The sequence below is a fragment of the Ranitomeya variabilis genome, chromosome 1 (genome assembly GCF_051348905.1).
Source record: "Ranitomeya variabilis isolate aRanVar5 chromosome 1, aRanVar5.hap1, whole genome shotgun sequence".
NCBI lineage: Eukaryota > Metazoa > Chordata > Amphibia > Anura > Dendrobatidae > Ranitomeya > Ranitomeya variabilis.
In genome coordinates this window covers 534569069-534583146 of record NC_135232.1, presented here as the reverse complement: position 1 = coordinate 534583146, position 14078 = coordinate 534569069, and the positions used below count along the sequence as shown (strand labels likewise).

At 45.3% G+C, this 14078-nt stretch overlaps 1 protein-coding gene across 1 annotated transcript in view; it reads left to right on the top strand.

Moving 5' to 3' along the window:
• The window catches only part of LOC143766682 (excitatory amino acid transporter 5-like), a 2075093-nt gene that overhangs the window by 1033373 nt on the left and 1027642 nt on the right, over window positions 1-14078 (top strand). The gene's annotated exons all lie outside the window — the stretch shown is intronic.

Genomic DNA, 14078 nt, shown 5'->3' with positions numbered 1-14078 from the left:
TCGGGTATCGGCCGATATTTGCTGTATCGGAATTCTGATACCGAGATCCGATACTTTTGTGATATCGGGAATCGGTATCGGGATCGATATTAATGCGTAAAATAAAGAATAAAAAAAAAAAATATATTGATATACTCACCTCTCCGACGCAGCCTGGACCTTACCGATGTAACCGCCAGCTTCCGTTCCTAAGAATGAGCGCTTGAAAGACCTTAGATGACGTCGCGGCCTGTGATTGGTCGCGTGAGCGGTCACTTGACCGCTCCGCGACCAATCACAGGCCGCAACGTCATCTAAGGACTTTCAAGTGCTTGAAAGACCTTAGATGATGTCACGGCTTGTGATTGGTCGCGTTGCGGTCACGTGACCGCTTAGCGACCAATCACAGGCCGCGACGTCATCTAAGGACTTTCAAGCGCTCATTCTTATGAACGGAGGCTGGCGGTTACAACCAGGGCATGTCAGAGGGTGAGTATATCAATATTTTTTATTTTTATTCTTTATTTTACACATTAATATGGATCCCAGGGCCTGAAGGGGAGTTTCCTCTCCTTCAGACCCTGGGAACCATCAGGATACCTTCTGATACTTGGTGTCCCATTGACTTGTATTGGTATAGGTTATCGGTATCGGCGATATCCGATACTTTTCGGGTATCGGCCGATACTATCCGATACCGATACTTTCAAGTATCGGACGGTATCGCTCAACACTAACCAGGAATGGTCTTTCAACAATCTTGAAGGAGTTCCTAGAGATGCTTAGCACTTGTTGGCCCTTTTGCCTTCACTCTGCGGTCCAGCTCACCCCAAACCATCTCGATTGGGTTCAGGTCTGGTGATTGTGGAGGCCAGGTCATCTGGCATAGCACCCCATCACTCTCCTTCTAGATCAAATAGCCCTCACACAGCCTGGAGGTGTGTTTGGGGTAATTGTCCTGTTGAAAAATAGATGTTGGTCCAACTAAACGCAAACCGGATGGAATAGCATGCTGCTGCAAGATGCTGTGGTAGCCATGCTGGTTTAGTATGCCTTCTATTTTGAATAAATCCCCAACAGTGTCACCAGCAAAGCACCCCCACACCATCACAACTCCTCCTCCATGCTTCACGGTGGGAACCAGGCATGTAGAGTCCATCTGTTCAACTTTTCTGCATCGCACAAAGACACGGTGGTTGGAACCAAAGATCTCAAATTTGGACTCATCAGACCAAAGCACAGAATTCCACTGGTCTAATATCCATTCCTTGTGTTCTTTAGCCAAAACAAGTCTCTTCTGCTTGTTGCCTGTCCTTAGCAGTGGTTTCCTAGCAGCTATTTTACCATGAAGGCCTGCTGCACAAAGTCTCCTCTTAACAGTTGTTGTAGAGATGTGTCTGCTGCTAGAGCTCTGTGTGGCATTGACCTGGTCTCTAATGTGAGCTGCTGTTAACCTGTGATTTCTGAGGCTGGTGACTCAGATAAACTTATCCTCAGAAGCAGAGGTGACTCTTGGTCTTCCTTTCCTGGGGCGGTCCTCATGTGAGCCAGTTTCTTTGTAGCACTTGATGGTTTTTGCTACTGCACTTGGGGACACTTTCAAAGTTTTCCCAATTTTTCGGACTCACTGACCTTCATTTCTTAAAGTAATGATGGCCACTCATTTTTCTTTACTTAGCTGCTTTTTTCTTGCCATAACACAAATTGTAGCAGTCTATTCAGTAGGACTATCAGCTGTGTATCCACCAGACTTCTGCACAACACAACTGATGGTCCCAACACCATTTATAAGGCAAGAAATCCCACTTATTAAACCGGAAAGGGCACACCTGTGAAGTGAAAACCATTTCCGGTGACTACCTCTTGAAGCTCATCAAGAGAATGCCAAGAGTGTGCAAAGCAGTCATCAAAGCAAAAGGTGGCTACTTTGAAGAACCTAGAATATAAGACATATTTTCAGTTGTTTCATACTTTTTTGTTAAGTATATAATTCCACATGTGTTAATTCATAGTTTTGATGCCTTCAGAGTGAATTTTTAATTTTCATAGTCATGAAAATACAGAAAAATCTTTAAATGAAAAGGTGTTGTTAGGGGTCGAATTCCCGCCTCTGCACAGGGGGAATCTCGGGCTATCTCCGCTGCGATCTCCCATTCTTCTCCTGCCGCAGTGGAGCCTGCTCAGCGGAGATATCGGTCCCAGCGTCTTGCTCAGTCTGACTCTGTGCAAAGGGTTACTGCTGCTTTTCCAGCTTCTGCCATTGATGCCAGTGCTGGGCAGCGGCGAGCAGACGCTTTTGGGACTAAGTCCTGCTTTTCTCCTTCTGAGCATGCCCAGGGTAAGATCTCTCATTGGAGATCAAGGGTCACATTCTTGGATACTGCAGCAAAGCCCATTGGTTCTCCAGGAAGGTCCTGAAGGTGCTCAGGCTCTGTGGCAGTCTCTCATTGGTCCTTCTAGGAAGGTCTTGTACTTGCTGCAGCTATATAAGGTTCGCAAGGCCGCACGGCCATGTGCTAGTATCAATGCATGTTATGAGTTTTGCGCCAATGTGGGCACGCTTGTGTGGATTCAGGGACCCGGCTGAAATAACTACCTATAATACCAGCTCCTCCGGTGAGGAGATTGTAGGTTTGCCTCCTTGACTGCGTGACCACAAGCTGCTATCTGCTCAGCAGTTACTGTGTATTCCTGTGGAGTTTAACAGGATACAGTCCTTTCTTTATAGCGACTCTGTGAAGCAACAGAGATCACTTCTACCGCCATATAGTGCCGCCGTTTGCCAGCAGCAGGTTATTTTCCTGCACGGTGGACCCCGGGCTGCGAACGAACCAAATAAGATCTCTATATTTACTCCTTGCGTTCCGCCAGCCCTAACAGGTGTGTCCAAACTTTTGGATCAAAGGCAGAGGGTACTTATTCTTTACGGTGATGGCGTTAAGACCCCGATAGTCAATACATGGATGCAATTCTCCATTCTTCTTTTGCACAAAGAAGAACCCCACCCCCGCAGGTGACACTGACTTCCTAATTAATCCTCTTGCCAGATTTTCCTGGATGTATAGTGACATTGCCTCCATCTCCGGGAGAAACAGGGGATAGACTTGTCCCCCGGGAGGCTCTGAGCCAGGCAAGAGATCAATAGTACAGTCAAAGGGGAGGTGAGGTGGAAGAGTCTCTGCAGCACCCTTGGAGAATACGTCCGCATAAGACCAATAGTGTTTGGGGAGAGAGGTAATATCTGCGGGTACCTCTGTTGTGGCACCTGAACGCACTCCCTCAGACATCTGCCCACACAACATTTACTCCATCCCAGAATTCTCCCAGAGGACAACTCTATATGTGGAGAGTGGTAATGCTACCCTCAGGAATGACAAGAAGGGAAATTATCTCCTGATGGGATGGAGACATGGATAACGTAAACAGGATAGCCGGGTGTGTAATTTGTGAGCGCAGTGTCGACCCATTCACTACTCTTACAGTCACTGGTTTAGCTAGAATAACCAAGGGTATTGCTTGCCGTTGGGTGAAGGCTGAGGACATGAAATTCCCCTCCACTCCGGAATCCAAACAAAGCTCGATGGTAAAAGTGGAAGGGCCAAAGATAATTGTCCCCTTGAAGGACAATTTTGAGGAAAATGACGCTGTGTCTAGTGAACCTCCTCCTACAGTTACTAGACGCGGTTATTTCTCCTGCCACTGTGGAAATTTCTTGGTATAATGTCCTGACTGCTGGCAGACGTTACAGACTATGGGTATTCAAGCTGCCCGACACTTAGGACCCGCTCGAGAAACCTCTATGGCCTCATAGGGCTCGGATGTCTGAACAGGGGATTCCAGAGGCTTGGCAAAGGTAGGTGCCAGCCGAAAACTCTGCCTATACTGGGCTCGCTCCAACCCCCTCTCATGAAAATGGAGATCAATGCGAGTGGATATAGCTATCAGCTCCTCCAGTGTGACGGGAATCTCCCTAGTGGCCAAGGCATCCTTCACATGGTCAGCCAGTCCTTTCCAGAACACAGCTCCAGCTCAGATGCCAAAGTCCGAAAGTGGACAGAAAAATGACTGACCATGGATGAACCCTGTGTCAATGCCAGTAGTTGGAGCGCTGAATCATGGGTGACACAAGGTCCCAAAAAGACCTGTCTCAGAGAGTCCAGAAACCTTGGAGCACTCTGCACCACATGATCGTCACGCTCACACAGCGGCGTTGCCCACTCTAACGCCCTGCCCGACAACAGGGATACAATAAATCCCACCTTCGCCCGCTCCGTGGGAAGACGGGCAGCCAGGAGCTCAAGGTGTATGACTCACGAATCCCCGACACAGCTTACTGTCACCAGTAAACTTATCAGGTAGCGGGAGATGGGATAAGGTCGGAGCAGGGGTGGCAGTGGACAAACTGGCTGCAGCTACGCTAGCAGCTTGAACAGCGACAGCGGTAACATCCACAGCCGAGGTTGTACGTTCTAGAGCTGCCAACCTACCATCCAGCTGCTGGATGTACCAGTGTAGACGCTATTCATCCGCCATTACAAGCCAGACCCTGGCGCTAGTGTAATTGTTATGATCTGGTGGCCCAGGAGTAGCATTGGACGTACTCTGGAGAAGGTGGTATCTATACTGACCACGGACCCTGAACTTAACACCGCAACTAGAAGTAGCCGTGGGATGTTCCTACTGATCCTAGACACCTCGACACAGCCGGAGGACTAATTAACCCAATAGATAGAAAAGGGAAAACTATCTCGCCTCAGAGAAAATTCCCAAAGGATAGGCAGCCCCCCACAAATATTGACTGTGAGAGGAGAGGAAAAAACATACACAGGCTGAAAACAGGATTTAGCAAAGGAGGCCAATCTAGCTAAATAGGAAAGATAGGACAGAGAACTATGCAGTCAGTATTAACCCCTTAGTGACGGAGCCAAATTTTTTAAATCTGACCAGTGTCACTTTATGTGGTAATATCTCTAGAATGCTTCAACAAATTCCAGTGATTTTGAGATTGTTTTTTCGTGACACATTATACTTTATGATAATGGTAAATTTAGGTTGATGTGTTTTGTGTTTATTTACAAAAAATATCCGAAATTTGAGAAAAATGTTAAAAAATTAGCAATTTTCAAACTTTGAATGATTATCTCTTTAATCCAGATGGTCATACCACAGCAAAACATTAATAAATAACATTTCCCTCATGTCTGCTATACATCAGCACCATTTGTAAAATGTTCTTTTATTTTGTTAGCATTTTAGGAGGTTTAAAAATGTAGCAGTAATTTTTCATTTTTTCAAGGAAATTTACAAAATTTATTTTTTTAGGGACTTAGCCATGTTTGAAGTGACTTTAGGGGTCTCATTTATTTGGAAACCCCCCAAAGTGATGCCATTTTAAAAACAGCACCCCCTGACATATTGAAAACTGCTGTCAGGTAGTTTATTAACCCTTCAGTTGCTTTTTAGAAATTAATGCAAACTGACATGACAGAAATGACAGTGTGCATTTTTACCACCTAAATGCCTCTAACTTCTGAACAGGTTACAACAGCCGGCAGACTCTTAGGCCAGAATTTGGTCATGAATTGCCAATCACAAACATCAGGACCATACAATCATGATCTGAGGGCACCAATTGGGATAAAGAGGAAGCCCCCACAGTCTGTTAACCATTTATAATGATGTAGTCACTATTGAAAGCAGCATCTAAGGGGTTAAACAGATTTGGACGGTGCAAACACTGATCGTGGCTGATGCAGCAAGTTGTCAGCTATAGAGTACAGCCGACAGCTGCTGGATTGTCAACTGTATGGGGAGGATATTCTCTTATATCTCAGGTCAGTTAAAAGACGTATTGGCGGTCATTAAGGGGTTAAAATACTAGGAAATATCCACCACAGAAAATACAAAAAACTCCACATCTAACTAAAGATATGGAGGGTATATCTGCCTCTCCAGAGATTCCAGCTTGACTGCATAAATCCTTACACAGATTAAGCTGGACAAGAAAAAACATGAAATGAACTGAACATTGAGGCCCACAACATGTGGGCTGCAAACAAGCAGAACTTATCTTGGTGAAAAGACCAGGAAGCAGGAGAAACCATGAAGGGATGTGAACCCTCCAGAATACAATGGACAACTTTCACTGACTAAAGGGTGAGGCCAGACTAAATAGCCCAGTAAAGAGTGGACACACCTGATAACTGCTGTGAAGGACAGACAGCAGCACTAAAACTTGTAACCACCGGAGGGAGCCCAAGAACAGAATTCACAACAGTACCCTTCCCTTGAGGAGGGGTCACCGAACCCTCACCAGAGCCCCCAGGCCGATCAGGACGAGCCAAATGGAAGGCACAAACCAAATCATCAGCATGAACATCAGAGGCAACAACCCAAGAATTATCCTCCTGGCCATAACCCTTCCACTTAACAAGATACTGAAGCCTCCGCCTTGAAAAACAAGAATCCAAAATCTTCTCAACAACATACTCCAACTCCCCATCAATCAACACCGGGGCAGGAGGATCAACAGAGGGAACGACGGGTACCACATATTTCCGCAACAAAGATCTATGAAAAACATTGTGGATGGAAAAAGAGGCTGGAAGGGCCAAACGAAAAGACACTGGATTGATAATCTCAGAAATCCAATAAAGACCAATAAACCGAGGCTTGAACTTAGGGGAAGAAACCTTCATAGGAACATGACGGGAAGACAACCAGACCAAATCCCCAACCCGAAGCCGGGAACCCACACACCGCCGACGGTTAGCAAAACGCTGAGCCTCCTCCTGAGACAAGACCAAATTGTCCACAACATGAGCCCAAATTTGCTGCAACCTGTCAACCACGGAGTCCACCCCAGGACAATCAGAAGGCTCAACCTGCCCCGAAGAAAAATGAGGATGAAACCCAGAATTACAAAAAAAGGTGAAACCAAGGTAGCAGAACTAGCCCGATTATTAAGGGCAAACTCGGCCAATGGCAAGAAAGCCACCCAATCATCCTGATCGGCAGACACAAAGCATCTCAAATAAGTTTCCAAAGTCTGGTTAGTTCGCTCGGTTTGGCCATTTGTCTGAGGATGAAATGCGGAAGAAAAAGACAAATCAATGCCCAGCCTAGCACAAAAGGCCCGCCAAAACCTGGAAACAAACTGGGAACCTCTATCGGATACAATATTCTCCGGAATGCCATGCAAACGAACCACATGCTGAAAAAACAACGGAACCAACTCAGAAGAGGAAGGTAATTTAGGCAAAGGTACCAAATGAACCATCTTAGAAAACCGGTCACAAACCACCCAGATAACCGACATCCTCTGGGAAACCGGATGATCTGAAATAAAATCCATAGAAATATGCGTCCAAGGCCTCTCAGGGACCGGCAAAGGCAAAAGCAACCCACTGGCGCGTGAGCAGCAAGGTTTGGCCCGTGCACAAGTCCCACAGGACTGCACAAAGGAGCGCACATCCCGTGACAAAGAAGGCCTCCAAAATGACCTACTAACCAAATCTCTGGTACCAAAAATCCCAGGATGGCCAGCCAACACAGAACAGTGAACCTCAGAAATCACTTTGCTAGTCCATCTATCAGGAACAAACAGTTTCCCCACTGGACAGCGGTCAGGTTTATCAGCCTGAAATTCCTGAAGAACCCGTCGTAAATCAGGGGAGATGGCAGAAAGAATCACCCCTCCTTCAGAATGCCGACCGGTAGGGTTGAGCGAAACGGATCGTTCATTTTCATAAGTCGCCGACTTTTGGCAAAGTCGGCGTCTCATGAAACCGAGCCGATCCCTGTGTGGGGTCGGCCATGCGGTACGCGACTTTCACGCCAAAGTCGTGTTTCAATGACGCTAAAAGCGCCATTTCTCAGCCAATGAAGGTGGACACAGAGTGTGGGCAACGTGATGACATAGATCTCAGTCCCCACCATCTTAGAGAAGGGCATTGCAGTGATTGGCTTGCTTTCTGCGGCGTCACAGGGGCTATAAAGGGGAGTTCCCGCTGACCGCCATCTTACTGCTGCTGATGTGAGCGTAGGGAGAGGTTGCTGCCGCTTCTTCAGAAGCAGGGATAGTGATAGGCAGGGTACATAAAGCTGCAAACCGCTTGTGCTGTAGCGATTTCCACTGTCCAACACCACCTTTTGTTTGCAGGGACAGTGGAAGCTACATTTTTTTTTCCTCAGCGCTGTCGCTCATTGGGCTGCCCTAGAAGGCTCCCTGACCCTGATAGCTGCGTTGCTGTGCCTGTGTGTGTACGACGCTGTGCAAACCAACTGCTTTTTTCAAAGCACAAATCCTGTATTTCCTTCCTTTCTGCACAGCTATCTTGTGTGTTTGTCCACACTTTTGTGTGCAGCAGTCCATTTTCTAGCTGCCTGCCATACTTTTCTGAGATAACTGCAGGGAGATAAATCTTGGCAAGTCTGCCTCCGTGCCATTGCTGTGTGTGGCATCTCACTCTCATTGTGTGGCACCGAAAAAAACACTGTGCGATACTTGGCCATTTTTATTTTTTTTGTCTAAATTCTCCCTTTTCAAAGAAAAAAAGTTAGTGGGAGATAAATCTTGGCAAGTCTGCCTCCGTGCCATTGCTGTGTGTGGCATCTCACTCCCATTGTGTGGCACCGAAAAAAACACTGTGTGATACTTGGCCATTTTTTTTTTGGGGGGGGGGTAAATTCTCACTTTTCAAAAAAAAAATAGTTAGTGGGAGATAAATATTGGCAAGTCTGCCTCCGTGCCATTGCTGTGGGTGGCATCTCACTCTCATTGTGTGGCACCGAAAAAACTACTGTGTGATACTTGGCCATTTTTTTTGGGGGGGGTAAATTCTCACTTTTCAAAAAAAAAAAAGTTAGTGGGAGATAAATATTGGCAAGTCTGCCTCCGTGCCAGTCCTGTGTGTGGCATCTGTCTCTCATTGTGTCCCACCGAAAAGCAGTGTGTAATACTGGTCCTTTTTGTTTTTTGGGGGTAAATTCTCCCTTTTCAAAAAAAAAATAGTGGGAGATAAATATTGGCAAGTTTGCCTCCGTGCCATTGTTGTGGGTGGCATCTCACTCTCATTGTGTGGCACCGAAAAAAACACTGTGTGATACTTGGCCATTTTTTTTGGGGGGGGGTAAATTCTCACTTTTAAAAAAAAAATAGTTAGTGGGAGATAAATATTGGCAAGTCTGCCTCCGTGCCATTGCTGTGGGTGGCATCTCACTCTCATTGCGTGGCACCGAAAAAACCACTGTGTGATACTTGGCCATTTTTTTTTTTTTTGGGGGGGTAAATTCTCACTTTTCAAAAAAAAAATAGTTAGTGGGAGATAAATATTGGCAAGTCTGCCTCCGTGCCAGTCCTGTGTGTGGCATCTGTGTCTCATTGTGTCCCACCGAAAAGCAGTGTGTAATACTGGTCCTTTTTGTTTTTTGGGGGTAAATTCTCCCTTTTCAAAAAAAAAAATAGTTAGTGGGAGATAAATATTGGCAAGTCTGCCTCTGTGCCATTGCTGTGGGTGGCATCTCACTCTCATTGTGTGGCACCGAAAAAACCACTGTGTGATACTTGGCCATTTTTTTTTTTTTTTGGGTAAATTCTCACTTTTCAAAAAAAAAATAGTTAGTGGGAGATAAATATTGGCAAGTCTGCCTCCGTGCCAGTCCTGTGTGTGGCATCTGTGTCTCATTGTGTCCCACCGAAAAGCAGTGTGTAATACTGGTCCTTTTTGTTTTTTTGGGGTAAATTCTCCCTTTTCAAATAAAAAAATAGTTAGTGGGAGATAAATATTGGCAAGTCTGCCTCCGTGCCATTGCTGTGGGTGGCATCTCACTCTCATTGTGTGGCACTGAAAAAACCACTGTGTGATACTTGGCCATTTTTTTTTGGGGGGGGTAAATTCTCACTTTTCAAAAAAAAAAATAGTTAGTGGGAGATAAATATTGGCAAGTCTGCCTCCGTGCCAGTCCTGTGTGTGGCATCTGTCTCTCATTGTGTCCCACCGAAAAGCAGTGTGTAATACTGGTCCTTTTTGTTTTTTGGGGGTAAATTCTCCCTTTTCAAAAAAAAAAAAATTAGTGGGAGATAAATATTGGCAAGTCTGCCTCCGTGCCAGTCCTGTGTGTGGCATCTGTCTCTCATTGTGTCCCACCAAAAAGCAGTGTGTAATACTGGTCCTTTTTGTTTTTTGGGGGTAAATTCTCACTTTTCAAAAAAAAAATAGTTAGTGGGAGATAAATATTGGCAAGTCTGCCTCCGTGCCAGTCCTGTGTGTGGCTTCTGTCTCTCATTGTGTCCCACCGAAAAGCAGTGTGTGTGTAATACTGGTCCTTTTTGTTTTTTGGGGGTAAATTCTCCCTTTTCAAAAAAAAAATAGTTAGTGGGAGATAAATCTTGGCAAGTCTGCCTCCGTGCCAGTCCTGTGTGTGGCTTCTGTCTCTCATTGTGTCCCACCGAAAAGCAGTGTGTGTGTAATACTGGGCCTTTTTGGTTTTTTTTTGGTAAATTCTCCCTTTTCAAAAAAAAAAAAAAATAGTGGGAGATAAATATTGGCAAGTCTGCTTGAGTGCTGCTCCTGTGTGTGCCATCTGTCTCAAATTATTGGGGCACAGAAAACCGAGTGTGTAACATTGGGGCTGATTTTCCTTTCAGTGTCAGGCACCTATAAAGGTATATATAAATTCTACAGAAGTTTGAGTTCACCTTATAAGTTGTTTTACAGTAACAAATAGCGTTACTTTGGTTACGTTTTGCAAACAATGAGGAAGTCTAGTGGAAGAGGTCGTGGCCGTGGGCGGTCATTGTCAGCTGGTAATGATGGTAGTGGTGGTGGAGCATCAGGTGGTCGTGGTAAAAGCAGTACAGCACCTAAGTCTCGAGTTGTTGAGCCAAAAACGTCGTCTGCCTACACAAGGCCTCAAACGCTCTCTTTTCTGGGAGTAGGAAAACCACTTTTGAAGCCGGAGCAGGAGGAACAAGTATTGGCTTTCATTGCTCACTCTGCCTCTAGCTCTTTCGCCTCCTCCTCGAAAAGTGCCAAATGTCAGAGCAGTGCATCATCAGTGGATGCTCCTGGTCAGGAACAAGTCGCTTCCTTGTGTCCTTCACCCAGAACAACAGTGAAGGATGCGTCAGTCGACACAACAGGTTACTCCATGGAGTTCTTTACACATAAAGTTCCTGGGTTAGACAGTGAAACAGTTAACAGGCCATGCCCATTAGAAGTTGAATCGGACATGGAGTGCACAGATGCACAGCCACAGCCAGATTACTATGCTGTTCCTTTGACTCAGACAAGAACATTGCCCTCACAGTGTACTAAGGCAGAATCAAACCCAGCGGAGACTATGGTGCCCCGTCACGAACGCTATACCACCGGCTTACACGGTGACACAGACGAAGTTGCACACGACATAGAAGAGGAGGTCATAGATGACCCAGTTGTTGACCCCGATTGGCAGCCATTGGGGGAACAGGGTGCAGGCGGCAGTAGTTCAGAAGCGGAGGAGGAGGAGCCGCAGCAGGCATCAACATCACAACAGGTTCCATCTACCGGGCCCGTATCTGGCCAAAAACGCGTGGCAAAACCAAAACCTGTTGGAGGACAGCGTGGCCATCCGGTTAAAGAAGCTCAGTCTGCAATGCCTGAAAAGTTATCCGATAGTAGAAAGAGTGCAGTCTGGCATTTTTTTAAACAACATCCAAATGATCAGCGCAAAGTCATCTGTCAAAAATGTTCAACTACCTTAAGCAGAGGTCAGAATCTTAAAAGTCTAAATACAAGTTGCATGCATAGACATTTATCCACCATGCATTTGCAAGCCTGGAATAACTACCAAATGTCCCTAAAGGTTGCAGCACCCTCGGCCAATGAAGCTAGTCAGCAACGCTACATCCCTTCCCTCACTGTAAACCCACCATTTCCCGCACCACCGGCAGTATCTGTGCAGCTTTCGTCGCCAGGCCAAAGCAGTCAGGGAATCACCAGGTTTGCAGTAGGAAACACTGCATGTAGGGCACCGGCAAGAATATCATCTCCAACCCTCTCTCAGTCTGCCATGTCCACCGGCACCACCGCTAGTTCCACGATCTCCAGCTCTCCAGTTCAGCTCACCCTACATGAGACTCTTGTTAGGAAAAGGAAGTACTCATCCTCGCATCCGCGTACACAGGGTTTGAATGCCCACATTGCTAGACTAATCTCATTAGAGATGATGCCCTACCGGTTAGTTGAAAGCGAAGCTTTCAAAGCGCTGATGGACCACGCTGTACCACGCTACGAGCTACCCAGTCGACACTTCTTTTCTAGAAAAGCCATCCCAGCCCTCCAACAGCATGTTAAAGACCGCATCGTCCATGCACTCAGGCAGTCTGTGACTACAAAGGTGCACCTGACAACAGATGCATGGACCAGTAGGCATGGCCAGGGACGTTACGTGTCCATCACGGCACACTGGGTGAATGTGGTGGATGCAGGGTCCACAGGGGACAGCAATATTGGGACAGTTTTGCCTAGTCCACGGTCAAGGAAAGAGTTGGCTGTAGGCGTTAGCCCCCCCTCCTTCTCTTCCTCCTCCTCATGCAGAAGCGAGAGCTCATCCACACACCGCAGTCGCACATCCACTCCATCCGCAGTTGCCACTGTTGCACACCAGGTGTGGCATTATGGGACAGCTAGTGGCAAGCGTCAGCAGGCTCTATTGGCAATGAAGTGTTTGGGCGACAACAGACACACCGCGGAAGTTCTGTCCGAGTTCTTGCTGAATGAAACTCAAAACAGCAAAATATTAAAATAATTATAATTTTATTGAGAAAATGATTAAAAACATGTAAAAAAGCTGTTTGAACCACACAAAATAGAGCACGCAAAAAACGGGACTCCTGAAAAGTCAATGTATATATACAGGGTCAGGTGAGTACAGGAAATTAATACCTAGAAAGAAACATGTTTCTAAACTGATGAATACAATTAGCTGTATTGCCAATCATATATGACACTTAATTATATGTGCAAAAAACTGCTACATAAAGTGCCAGTAAATAAATATCTATAACAAATATATACAAAAAATGCAAAAATTGCTACATAAAGTGCTAATGCCAATCATATATAACACTTAATTATATGTGCAAAAAACTGCTACATAAAGTGCTAGTAAATAAATATCTATAACAAATATATACACAGAATGTGCAAAAATTGCTACATAAAGTGCTAGTGATGAATGTTTCTTGCATATATAAAAATAAATAAATAAATGTGACCTTGAAAAGGAACTAAAGTGTACCAATGCAATTTGTATATATGTAAACTATTTAATAATTAGGGATGCTGGATATTCTATAAAAGTATATAATGCCCAAAGTGTGCCATGATGAAATTATGGGTCTAGCATAAAGTGCTATGTGTATAATACATCTCGCATAAGGTACTGAGTATTAAATATAAAGACTTGATATACACGTATGTCATTGCAAGATAGCCACACTATGACTTTTAGTCTAAAGTGCAGAGTGCTCAGTGCTAATATATGGCACACAAATGTGCCACTACAAAGTTATATGAACAAAGATCCAGCTTATTGCATAAAGTAATGTGGACAGACCTGTAATCATACCTGGCAATGGATGCGGTCCTAAGTGAAGTGCGTGCTCTCACCCCGACAGCGCCGTTTCGCTAGTGCTTCCTCTATGGGGGCGTGGCTATTACATGGAAAAGGATGGGTCTAAATACCGGCGGTGAATGGAAAAAGTGAATCTCATTGGTGGGCAGAAGTGGGCGCTTCCATGGTAATGCAAGTCTGAGCCGGGCTGGAAAGAAATGACTTCCGGTATCTGCGCTGGAACGCATGCTGGAATGCATAACAGCTCCTCTGCGCAGGACCGGAAGTCCAGGCTGACTTATACAGTGGAAGCGCACCTCCCTACAATGAGAACAACAGAACAGAAGAAGCTCTGCTACATCTAAGACAAAGGAAAGGGGAACCGGAATACACATATACTAAATGAATAAAGATGTGAACAATGTGATAGGTAGTGATATAAGTTACTTATAATGTTAATAATAAAATAATAATAAAATTATTTATACTACACAGAACTA